At 41.1% G+C, this 12,604-nt stretch overlaps 1 protein-coding gene and 1 non-coding gene across 2 annotated transcripts in view; both read left to right on the top strand.

Moving 5' to 3' along the window:
* Positions 1-12,604, top strand: part of LOC140294513 (protein NLRC3-like) — a 1,060,349-nt gene that overhangs the window by 1,006,549 nt on the left and 41,196 nt on the right. The gene's annotated exons all lie outside the window — the stretch shown is intronic.
* Positions 12,503-12,574, top strand: trnaq-uug (transfer RNA glutamine (anticodon UUG)). The gene has a single exon. It is a non-coding gene; the product is annotated as a tRNA-Gln (tRNA).

The raw sequence follows: 12,604 nt of genomic DNA, 5'->3' as shown, positions 1-12,604 counted from the left end.
GTATCTACTTTTAAAAAGATTGCATTTGCAATTCAATTCAGTTTTATTCATATAGCGCCAAATTAAAACAATGTCATCTCAAGGCACTGATATTGTTCTGTATATCAATTCACAACTGATGCCATATTTATCTTGAACGGTGGGAGATCTGTCCACAGTTAAAACTATCCCAACAAATTATAAAGCACTTTCAATGATTCTTCAAACATGTGCTACCCACAGAACATTCAGAACAAAAGTCCTGACAAGAGAAGGTGGTAATCCAAAAAGAAGATTTTTAATCTGAACAAGGGAAATTCTTCTGATTGGTAGTTCCTGTTGCTGCTCCCAGGTGAATGTTTTCTTATCTGCCGTAAAATATATTGTTGATTTAAACCAATAATTTATCCGCAGTGTGAATACGTTGGTGAGTCTTTAGGTGAGATAATTGAGTGAAAGCTGTTCCACACTGACCACAGCTATAGGGTTTCTCTCCTGTGTGAGTACGTTGATGTGTCTTTAGACTGGATAATCGAGCAAAACCTGCTCCACACTGACCACAGCTGTAAGGTTTCTCTCCTGTGTGAATACGTTGGTGTATCTTAAGATAGGCAGATGCAGTGAATGCTGCTCCACACTGACTACAGCTGTAAGGTTTCTGTCCTGTGTGAATACGTTGGTGTATCTTAAGATAGGAAGATGTTGTGAATGCTGCTCCACACTGACTACAGCTGTATGGTTTCTCTCCAGTGTGAATACGTTGGTGTGTCTTTAGACCATATAATTTAGTGAAAGCTGCTCCACACTGACCACAGCTGTATGGTTTCTCTCCTGTGTGAATACGTTGGTGTGTCTTAAGATCGGAAGAATTAGTGAAAGCTGCTCCACACTGACCACAGTTGTAAGGTTTCTCTCCTGTGTGAATACGTTGGTGAGTCTTAAAATAGGACGATGTAGTGAAAGCTGCCCCACACTGACCACAGTTGTAAGGTTTCTCTCCTGTGTGAATATGTTGGTGTGTCTTTAGACTGGATAATCGAGCAAAACCTGCCCCACACTGACCACAGCTATATGGTTTCTTTCCAGTGTGAAGCCTCCGATGACACCTCAGATGTGATGAGCTTTTGAAAACTTTCCCACAGTGTTTACAAGAGTGACATCTGTAGCTCTCTTGGGCTATATGTTTCTGCAATGACAGAGAGGAAGAAGGATTAGATCCTTTTGAAGTTCACACAAAAGATTTCTCTAAGCTAACCAACATATTCTAACTGGACGTGTATAGACCGAGCCACAGGTCTCAATATCTCAGATCAAACATGAATGCTGAGAGTGTGTTTATAAGTGCCCTCAGCTGTCAGCACTGTGCTCTGGTGTGTTCTACACACGTTCAGGTTTTTAAGCAGTAAACTCTTGCTTTTTGCTCTTTCACTAATTATTTTTTGTCATGATGAAATTCTGAAAAGGAACTTGTGCTACAATATTTCTAAATGATAGAATGAAGCACAGTCTTGTCCAAGTTGTTCAGTTAAACACCATGTAGAGGTTGGACTGAAAAAGGTTGATGATCACTGGTTTAAACGAATAAAAGTAACAGTGGTGGTAATACATGAAATTCATTACACTATCCCTTTGTTCCAGCTTACAACCCAGAGGTCTGCAGCCATTGAGCTCAACAGCTATCAGGGAAACAGTTTTAACTCAACCTTTGTTTCTTTCTAAAACAACTCTTTACCCTGAGGTAGAGAGATCTACAAACCTGTCATCTAACCATTAAAGACCCAGAAGTATTACCACCACCAGGTTTAATTCATGTAATCCAGAGACTTTAAACACAAACAATGAATATAAGCTCCTGAACCTCTCAAATCTGAAGACTGAGAGCCAGAAAATGTTCCACAACAACAATCTGGCCACTGAGTTTCTTCCAGCAGATCATTCAGCCTGCAGCACATTTTCAGTCTAAGCACATCTGTATTAGAGAGGGTAGATGAAACCAGGAAATACTTTGCTAACACCTTTTCAACATTTCATGGAAAAGCAGAACAAGCGGACGATACACAGAGCCTCGACACTCGTCCTCGTGTCTTTAATGTCCTCCACACTGACCTGTAGCCCGGTGGAACCAGAGGATGAACCGGCTCTGTTCTTAGTGGAGGTGTTTGGATCCTGGTTCTGCTGCTCCATTCTGGTCCTGGTCCTCCGACTGATGGACTCTGTCTGAAACTGTCAGTACATACAATAAGATCCAGCTGTGGCGTGCAGCATGTTAAAGCACACCTACTTTTCTTCTTCTCTTGAAAACCTTTGTGGACAGTTTTTAACCATCTAGTCACATTTAATTAAACTTATTACCGTGGTTTTAATTTAAATTCCTGTGAACTTTAAACTGGTTCTTTAAAGACCCACTAAGGTCACAGTTCAAAATATTTGGAGCTTTTTGATCAAATTCAGAAATTTTTTTATAATAAATTTAATAATATACTCTGTAGAATGACACCCATTGTGTGCAATAGCCCATAAATCTCATCTGAGTCAGTGTAACATGATCAACTTAAATCATTTTACCACATTAAGACAATGATACTGTTTGAGGAAAGGGTCCCAATATCATCCCAAAGCCTGAAGTTCAGATTTTCTCCGTTTCTAAATTTGTTCTCATTTCCAGAAGCTGTCATGGATCCAGGAAAGTAACAGAGTAATCTCAGATTTGTCACAGGTTAAACTCTGAAGCCCACGGTTCAGCACTCAGGGAGCTTCAGTCTGGACTGAGGCTTGAAACTGAGAAGATGTGATGTTTCAGTGGGGGAATGATCTAGTTCTGTGTGGTGAACAGCACGTCAGCAGGAGCTGTCTGACTGATCTGAGACACTCTGAAGAACAACATGAGGTGGACCATTCTGAGGCCGTCATTTAAATATAAAGGAGTGTTTTAATAACCTACAATCTCCTTTATTTTGATTCTGAAATTATCTTACCTGGTAAACTTATGTGTCCAGTTGAAGAGTAAAAAGTGATCTTGTGTTGTGGTCAGATCAGAGTATCAGCTCCTAAAAGTTGCACAGATCCTCCTAATAAAGATCATTTTAGCTCCATTTTAACTCCAGATGTTGGCAGGTGGACTTTATGAGTAAAGACATGTACAACCTTTTTATCATGCGGTCAGTCCTTTTTGATACGTGGATAAAAGAAAATATTGGATATGTAAAGGAAACAGTCAGACTGTCTTTTAATGGGCTTCTGAGTGTAAATCTGAGAAATCAGACACTGATACTGAACTGTATATTTCTACTGCTCCTGTGATACTTTCCTGGATCACTGACAAATCTATATTATAATGCTATAACTCCTCTTCAAACAACATAAACTCTAAATGTAATTGAAGCATTTATATCGACCATAATTAAATCCCATTTTAAGATTTTAAACACTAAAACACATTAAACACATCATATCACATGTTTTCACTTCACAGTTTTATCAAAAAGCCAAATGATACCCAGATAAGCCCGGAAAGAACAACTCTAAATTTTACATTGATTATCAAATTTTTTAAAATTTTTTAAAACTACAGAAAAAAGTTTAGAAAACTGCAGCTTTAGTGGAAAATGTGTTTAACACACAGCTAAAAGGATAAAGCTCCATTTTATTTGTCCATCTGACCGGCTTATTGAAATCTATAGTCGATGTTGTGTTTCTGGTTTCTGCTTTGAGTACAACGGTTTGCAGAGCATTAGCATTAGCATTAGCAGGACATGCTAACTGTGTATAGCAGCCAGGTTATTTGAACTTTTTTACTCTTTAGTACATGTTCTGACTGCCCGTGTCCAGCTGCAGGAATCAAACCAATGACACAAAGCACTTTGAAGACATTTCTGCAAATGTTTGACCGCTACATGTATTCTTTTCTGGACTCACCTGCATGCAGCTTCCTGTAGTGATGTCCCGAAATATGCCCAGATTTCGAAGCGTGTTTGGAGTAATGGAGGAGACGGTTTACTTCATTTAGGGGAGGAGCCGAAAATGATGACGTCCACAACCTCACTACCCGTCCCAACCACGTGACTGCTTCCGTAAATGCTTCAGATTTTGTCAGATTTATATGCCCGAGTATTAAGCATAGAAACCCCTCAATCGCCATTTAAAATGTGTTTTTTTTTATGGAGAGTTGCGGTCAGTTCACTTTTTGAGTTTTGATAGTTTGGATACTCGAGTTTGGATCGCGTTAATGTAATTTGGAGATAGTTTGGGGAGTTAAGTGAGAGAGAGAGATAGTTTTGAGATTAGGGAGAGTGAGGAGAGAAGGATAGGTAAGAGGATGGAGCCACTTAGGAAGAGGAAGATTTCCCCCGTGTTTGATTTGATATGTGCTATTAAAGTAAAGCTTGATCTAACATATATCAGATGCATTAGGTTTGCTGATCAAGAACTGTATTTTCACTGTTTCTTAATGTATTCATAGGTGAGGTGTTTACTGTGTTCAAAGGAGTTGGGGTACAATAAGAACACCTCATGCATGCTAAGGCCTTAACTTTCTTTGAGTAAAGTGACAGAAAAACACACACAACCTGCCATATCATATGATGCTACCTTTCTGGGAGAATTTACACACAGAATACGTTAAAAACTATTTCATCATACACATATGTGATAAGGGGATGAGAAATGGGTGGCGGTGAGCTCTCAGTGTCTGTGAGAGAGAGAGAGAAGGGGGGGGGGGGGGGGGGTTGGAGACAATAAAGCAGCAGGGGGTCTCTCAAACCTGATGTAGAAGGTGTTGAGATCGTCAGCTTGTCCGGGGGAGGGGGCGACCACAGGGCTTCTACCTTTGTGGTTTGTGATGGTTCTGAGGGGGCTCCAACAACTGCAGGGTCGTTGGTGCCTGAATCACTCTCCAGTCTGGCTCTATAGTCCTCTTTAGCATTTTTGATGCCCTTCTTGAGGCCCTGTCTGGCCAGCCTGAATGTGTCCATGTCACCCTCTCTGTACGCCTGCTCTTTCCGGCGCCTGAGCTCTCTGAGCTGCTTGGAGAACCAGGGCTTTTGGTTATTGTGCCTTGTGATGGTTTTGGTTGGGAGGCAGACCTGCTCACAGAAGCTGATGCAGGAACATACAGTGTCAGATAAGCTGCCGTTGTCATCCTCAGGGCCCCTCAGTGACTCCCAGTCAGTAGACTCCATGCAGTCCTGAAGCATGTCCCTTGCCTCTGGAGTCCACCTCCTTACTGTAGTCCTGGATGGTTTGGCCCTTCTCAGTTGCTGCCTGTATGTGGGGACCATCTGTATGATGCAGTGGTCGGAGTGTCCAAGGGCAGCGTGGGGGATGGAGCGGTATGAGGGTTTTATGGTGGAGTAGAAGTGGTCCAGTGTGTTGCTGTCCTGCATGGCGCATGTCACCAGCTGTTTGGAGCTCGTCAGTTCCTGGGAGAGGTTACATGAGTTGAAATCTCTCATCACAAGAACTATCGAGTTTGGCCGAGAGGTGGAGAAAGGAGCTGCTGAATCGTTGTTGAACGTGTTCACAGATGTACTTAAATCACTTTTCTGATCACGTTAAGACCAGATGTGAACAGCTCCAGGGCACCGTTGGAACCACTGTGTGTCATTCATTACTGTAAAAACTGTGCATCATCCTTTCCTCTTTCTTTATTCCAAGATCTTCTTCTCCACCTCAGCTTTTGGCTAAATCTAAACACAGCTCACATGTCTTTGGACATTAATAACATAGATCACAGTGACATATGCAACATTTCAGATAAGCAGCTGCCCCAGTATAATTACAGATGGTTAAAATCATTGTTATTTTATAATATTCTTTCATGAACTGTGAGAAGCATTACACAGAGGGTTCATCTCCAAAGCAGCAGCTTTGGTCTGTCTGCAGCCTTTTTATTCTAATGTCAATGACCAGTTCAGCAGGTGTGTCCCTCAGAGGAGCTGGAGGCAGCTGTTCAGGGCTACTTTTTTAGAAGAAGGTTTACTGATTGGAAAGGGGGCTCCTCACGGTGACACTTTGTGGGTAAGAGCCTGAATAAGGGCAACTTCTTCTTCTTCTTGGTTCTTGAAGACGTTTCATCTCTCATCTGAAAGGATCATTCAGCTTTAAACTAGTTGGTGGGAGTATGGACTTCTAAGCATCAGAGTGGTCTTTTACACCAACACGTTGTGCTACATTCAGTTCTTCACTGGCGAGGTTTCAATCTGAAGTTCCCTTAGATCAAATATGTCCACAACCACACAGGTGCAAACAAAAACGTATTCAGACAGAAATATTAACCACTGTAATGAGGTGTAGACTTATTTATTGACCTCCTTGCTTTGTTCACAGAAGGTTTCAAGAGTTTTTTTCTCTCTCATGATCTAACTTTTCTCCGTCTGTGATATTGGCTTTTTTAGCGTGAGGTAAAAAGGATCCACAGGAGTCTGGAGGATGGACACAAATACAGGGAAATGAGAGGTATGCCTGACTGCACTGGGATGTTGTTTCCTCACCTGTGAGTCACTTTGGATCAAAGCATCTGCTAAATGACTAAATGGAAATGACATTAATGTCCATGATGACTGTACAGAAACATTCCACAGAACTGTGTATATGAGCTATCTTTGTAGAAACTGGATGTTTCAGGCTGTTAGTCTCAGTTGTTTCCCAGATATTTGCCACATAGCTCGCTGTGAAAGCTGCCTTCAACTTAACATGTAGAGATATAAAACTGTGGAGCTGATGGATCTAAAAGTGACATGAAATCACTTAAAGATGATTGTTATTTCAGTGTCAGGGGAAGGAAATCATATCACTGTCAGCACATAATGAATGTCCTTGTGTAAATGCTTTGAGAAACGTGTTGAGCATCATGCCCTCACTGTGCATGTGTTCTGTTTCTGAGCTGTAATGTGGTACAAAGACTTCACATTAATTTAGGAGGTTTTCCTGCTCCTGTCTCAGTCTCAGTGCACTCTGGATTCATCCTCTGGGAAGCAGAAACATCCACAGGAAACTGATGAACATCTGTCCAACAAAATCAGCGTCCTGATAAGCTGCTGCTAGAAGGACAAAATCCTGACCTGAGATCAGTCCCAGATCTGTCTTTTAAAATGGAATAAAGTGAAATGATGTGGTGAAATCTGCTGAAAGCTGTTAAACAACAAGTGCTGCTGGAAGTGTTTTCATGAAGAGCTCATTAAACTTTTTAAAGGAGGAATGGACTTTATTCCAGCAGCAGCTCAAAGCAGCAGATTCATATTTATCTGGACATTTGAATGAAAACATTCAATATTCAATAAATGTCTTTAAAATGTCTTGCTTTTATTTATGGTGAATTGAAGTTTCATTTGGATCATTTTCCAGAACAAATCTTTGAAATGTTCACAGTTTTTATCTTTGAACCTTCAGAAAACTTCTCTTAATAATAAGAAAAAGTTGAATAAAAGTTTAAATAAATGAAGACAGCAGAGAGGAAGAAACTCCCTCAGCTCAGTATGTTTGTGACTCTGTCTGAGATGGAGGTGAAATATGTGAACCTGGGCTGTGGTTTACTGCTCTCTCAATGCCGTTCTGTTTATTCACAGCTGAGAAATCATCTTTCTGAGGATGACCATAACCTTTATAAACATCACCACTATCTTTATTAATATCCAGAATCACTGTGAATGTTTCTGCTTCTTTCTTCTGGTACCAGTATATCCAGTTTTCATCACACTGGTCAGTTCCACAGCTGAAGGAGACACTTTGACCAACTCTCCTGGTCAGTGTTAACTGGTCCTGAATCAGCTGTGCTGCCATGGCAACCAGCGCTGGAGAGACACAGACAGACAGTGTTTGTTCCAGGTGGAGTTTGCTGGCTCCTGATTGGCTGGAACATGAGATTTCCTCTGACCCACAAACACAACTACACTGCTGTCACTGTGCTGCTTATTGGGCTGTGAATGTTGTCAGAACAGCTTTTCAACAACAAGCTGAAGATGTGGCTGTTGTGCTGCTTTTGATTCACAGTCAGTGTAGACAATATGGAAAGTAGAGCTCAGGAGGTGCAGCTGAAGCTTTTGCTTCTTTCATCATTACTTATAGAGATGACACTGAAATGCTTTTGTATTCAGAGCTTTTATCGATTGTTTAAGGGTGACAGCTTCATGACACTTTCTCCAGTCTGACCCTCACTTGGAACACAATCAAACATACTGGGACATGTGGGAAAGGATCACAGTGTTCATACTGTACATATCTGAGAACATCCACAGGAAGACACTTTATCATCTACATGCTGATTCTGTCATTTGAACATCTTTCAATGTCAGATTTGTACTAGAAATGATGTTATACACTGTATGTTGACACGTAGAAATAATCCCATTCTGCTTGTAAGCAGCTCTGAATAGAAACAACCATAACTACACTGTTATTACTGTATTATGTTGATGCATGAAAACAGCTGAATGATTGTGCTGGAAACACTGAGAACAGCCTGAATATGTGGCTGTTGTGTTACTTTTGCTTCACAGTCAGTGTAGACAACATACAAAGCAGCTTCAAAGATACTTCCAGGTGAGGCGTGCAGAAAGCAGCTGTGAGCACCGTAACATACAATAAATACATTATTACTGACCTGGACACTGATACATTCAGATTCAGTTATCACATATATATAAAGGATCTGCAGGTCACTGCTTCTGTTTTCATTTACATTTCACTCAGCATTCATACAATCCATGTTTCCCACCATTGCCTGGGCTCTATGAACATGTGCTGCATATTATTTACAGTTAAGATCATAAAGCTGAAAAAGAGAGCAGAACAGCACACGTGATGACTGGTGACTGAGAACAGAGCACCATCGCTGCTGACATCACAAGAAGTGATGTCATCACTCATTATGACCTCACAGTTCTGCATGACATCACAATGGAAACATGTCATCAAAGGACATGACATCACTGTAGTTTATAAAAGCCTGAAAGACAAACCGCCTGAAAAACAACACTTACTTAAAAAGTCCTTTTTGAGTCCAACCAAAATATCCTCTCCTGCACTTCTGTGGGGTGACAGAGTAGATGAAGAGATTCTGGAGAATGAGTCTGAGGGTTTCTACATATTTCCCTTTGAAAGTGGCAAAGAGGAAAGTTCTGAGGAAGCCGCCAACAGGCCAGAAGATGCAGAATCATCCCCAGGCCTCTGCAGCTCAACACAGCAAGAGGAAGTTTACAGACTCAGGAACCTCTCCCACTCCCTCTGTGGGCTGCACTCAGAGGGAATGGACTCCCTCCAAGGCCTCTGCTGCCACCAATTATGGCTCAGAGAAGTTTAAGGGGAATTTCTGCTTCCAGAGTAAAAGGAAAGTTTCAAGTAAAGGTTTAATTCCAGAAACCTTAAAACTCTGTGGTGGACTGATCAAATCCAATGTGGAGGTGTGGATTTAGGGGAAAACCTCCTTGAACAGTCTGGTGTAATTGGGTCTAAAATACAAGTTGATGGTTCAGAAGAGTTTATTTTTGTTGTCAGCTCAGAGAGCTCGACTGGACAGAAACAGTCTAAATACAAATCAGGTTTCTACACATAGTTCTAAAGCTGTCACTGAGCACTGATGCTGAAGATGATCGTCCTGTTGGGACCAGTTGTAGGTTAGACTAAATACTGAGCAGCTTGAACAGATACATATCATCCCTTTCTTCAGTAAAGCAGAAAGTTTGTGCTTTTAGAACAGGAAAAGTTCTCAACTTTTTGGAATATGCAGATTATATAAAGTACTGTGGTCAAAAGTCTTAAAACACACTTCATTCCTTTATGTTTTGCCAGGATTGTGTCATTTCTTTAAGTAGTCTTCAGGAATAGTTCTCCAGGCTTCTTGAAGGACATCCCAATGCTCTTCTTTGGATGTCAGCTGCCTTTTGTTCCGTTCTCTGTCAGATGATCCCACACTGCTTCAATAATGTTGAGGTCCGGGCTCTGGGGAGGATTCATGCCTCCATAAGACCTGTTGCCACTGATTTTCAGTCCACTTCTCGTGTCATTTGGCATAGCTCAGCCTTTTCTCCCTGTTTCCCTTCCTTAAGAACGGCTTCTTGACAGCCACCCTTCCATGGAGACCATTTCTGATGAGGCTTCATTGAACAGTAGATGGATCAGCTGAAGGTTCAGATGCATCTCTCAGGTCCTGTCAGGTCTTTGCTGGATTTTTTCCTCTTTCTTAAGGACATCACTTTCAGATACTGTTCATCTGCTGTAGATAGTTTTTTAGGCCTGACACTTCTTCTTCTGTCCTCCACTTGTCCAGTTTCCTCAAATGTTTGAAGGACACACTGCACACCATGCTGAGATATGCCAGGTTTTCAGCTCATAGCTCTTTGGGAATCACCATGTTGCTGTAAAAATACCATTTTCTGTCTGTCAAACTGTGTTATCTTTGGTGTTTTTCATAGATGCAACTAAAGAAATGGGAACAAATGATGTGTCTTTGTGACAGGCCGCTAGCAACAAAGTGCCTAAAGATCCAATTTAAAATGGCTTCTTTGCTAAGTTGTCTGTTATGTGTCGATACAACTGTTATAATTGGCTTTGATCTTAGACATTATAAATTCATATTCTGTATTTTACTAAATAACCTATGTTCCTAGCTGGTACTTTTCCACTCTGCTCATACTGCACAACAGATGACCTTAAATAGTCCAAGACCTTAGAAGGACATAAACAACTGGGTCAGACAAAACATCTCTAGTAGAGTAGATAGGTCTGGTACATTAGATCCACAGCACTCACACATACACACACATTGTTCATCACATCCAAAGAACACAACAAGGACAGCAGCTGGCCTGAGCATGCCACTAAAAACTGGCCAATTATACTCTGACAAGTGTGAATACAACTTCTGTGAGATAAAGCTGAATATAAATATGACATGTTTCCGGATAACGGGGCTCGGCCTGACGGATTTCCTGCGGGAGCTCTGGCACTCCGAGTCCAGCTGCAATATACTTTACTTGTGACCAATAAATAATAAACGATTTCTCCAGCTAGCCCACCCGCTACCCGATTAACGGACTGTCGGTATAGAAAATGGATGGATGGATTTCTCCAGCTTATTCTTGGGCTTCCAATGAAAAAATTGGGCTAACACAACACTGGTTCATCCCTTGAGTTAGGAGCCTTTTTTCTGCTTGAATGATTCATAGGTCAGAGTTAAGTGGCTTAACAAAGAAAAACACATTCCTCTGAAAATGCTCAGGTACAAGGACTGGACTGAAAAAGAGAGAAAAAGCAGAAAATGTCCAAGGAAAGACTCTGAGAGACCTTCAGAAAGCTGGAGAACTATTGATCAGGACCACTTTAAAGAAGACAGGACAGTCAGAAAGAAATGAGGCTGGATCAGGAGTTTGTAATGAAACTAATTCCCACTGTTTTGCCTTTTAATGCGATGCGATACAACCCTTATTAAACAAGTTTAATGACGTGTAGCTAAATGCTGATTTTTGCTCTAAAATACTCCTGAATACTAAATACTCTGAGAAGTGTTGTGCAAGTTCAAACTTAAACTTGTTCAAGGTTGAGTTCAGTCTTATTTCCCTCTTTTATAACTGGCATCTGTTTTAGGACGCCACTTTCTGTCAGTTTCTGTCGTGCTGGCTGATGTGGGAGTGTTGCTGTGTGCTTCCAAACATATCTATAACTACACATGTCTGGAACTATCCAAATGCATTTGTATATATGGTGTTTCTGCCCGTGTCTGGTGCAGAAATCATCGCACAGTCTGAAGCTTTCACCTGAGTGAGCATTAGTCTTATGGGGAAAAATAAGAAAAATAACGTCACAAAACTATGATCCAAAACAGATAATCAGACACAATAAACTGATAACGAGTAGGACCAAAACAAACACATCAAAACAGCCAGAGACAAAGTCATGAATGAGAACAGAGACAAACAGAGACACAGCATATAGCAGTGTAGAGGTTTGCCTTTTGGGTATTTTATGTTACTTTTGCCTTGTTTTTTTAACCTGTTAGTATTAATGTATCTGTATGTGTGATACTGTTTTTTAAAGTGAGTGAAATTTCTCTATTTGGTGCAGCTAACATGAACACATGACATATCGGCAGTAAAACTCCTTTTACAACATTAAATAAGAGGCGTCTGTGAGGTGAATATGGAGCTCCTGGCTGCAAATTATTTGTCTGTTCCTATGAGCTGTCCCCAGGCACCACTCTGGAGCTCTGTGAGAATGCATTTCCAGCAGATAATCTATGTCGTAAAGTCATTTTTTGCAGGTTTTCAAGAGATTCTCCAATGCTGAGCTGTGAAACGGATTTTGGTGAACCACCAGCTGCTCAGCGAAAATGGCACCCTCCCTGTCAGGGAATCGAACCCCATTCCTCCGTGTGACAGGCAGATTCTAACCTTTGACCAGCGAAGATACAGAATGTGTTGCTTGACTGTCGTGCCCATATTAAGAATACAAGCTGTAAGAGCACCGCTGAAAAATTTAACCTTTATGTTGTCAAGCATTTGCATGACTAAGATCATAATTTGCCTGTGGAAGGGGTTCCATGGTGTAAAGGTCAGCACTCTGGACTTTGAATCCAGTGATCCGAGTTCAAATCTCAGTGGAACCTTCAGGTGTGCTGTCATGTTTGTGTTCTGGA

The sequence above is a fragment of the Leuresthes tenuis genome, unplaced genomic scaffold, assembly GCF_036924035.1.
Source record: "Leuresthes tenuis unplaced genomic scaffold, fLeuTen1.0.hap1 SCAF_1, whole genome shotgun sequence".
In the NCBI taxonomy this organism is placed as follows: domain Eukaryota; kingdom Metazoa; phylum Chordata; class Actinopteri; order Atheriniformes; family Atherinopsidae; genus Leuresthes; species Leuresthes tenuis.
Note: the sequence above shows the minus strand (reverse complement) of the source record. Positions and strands in the feature narration are given on the sequence as shown.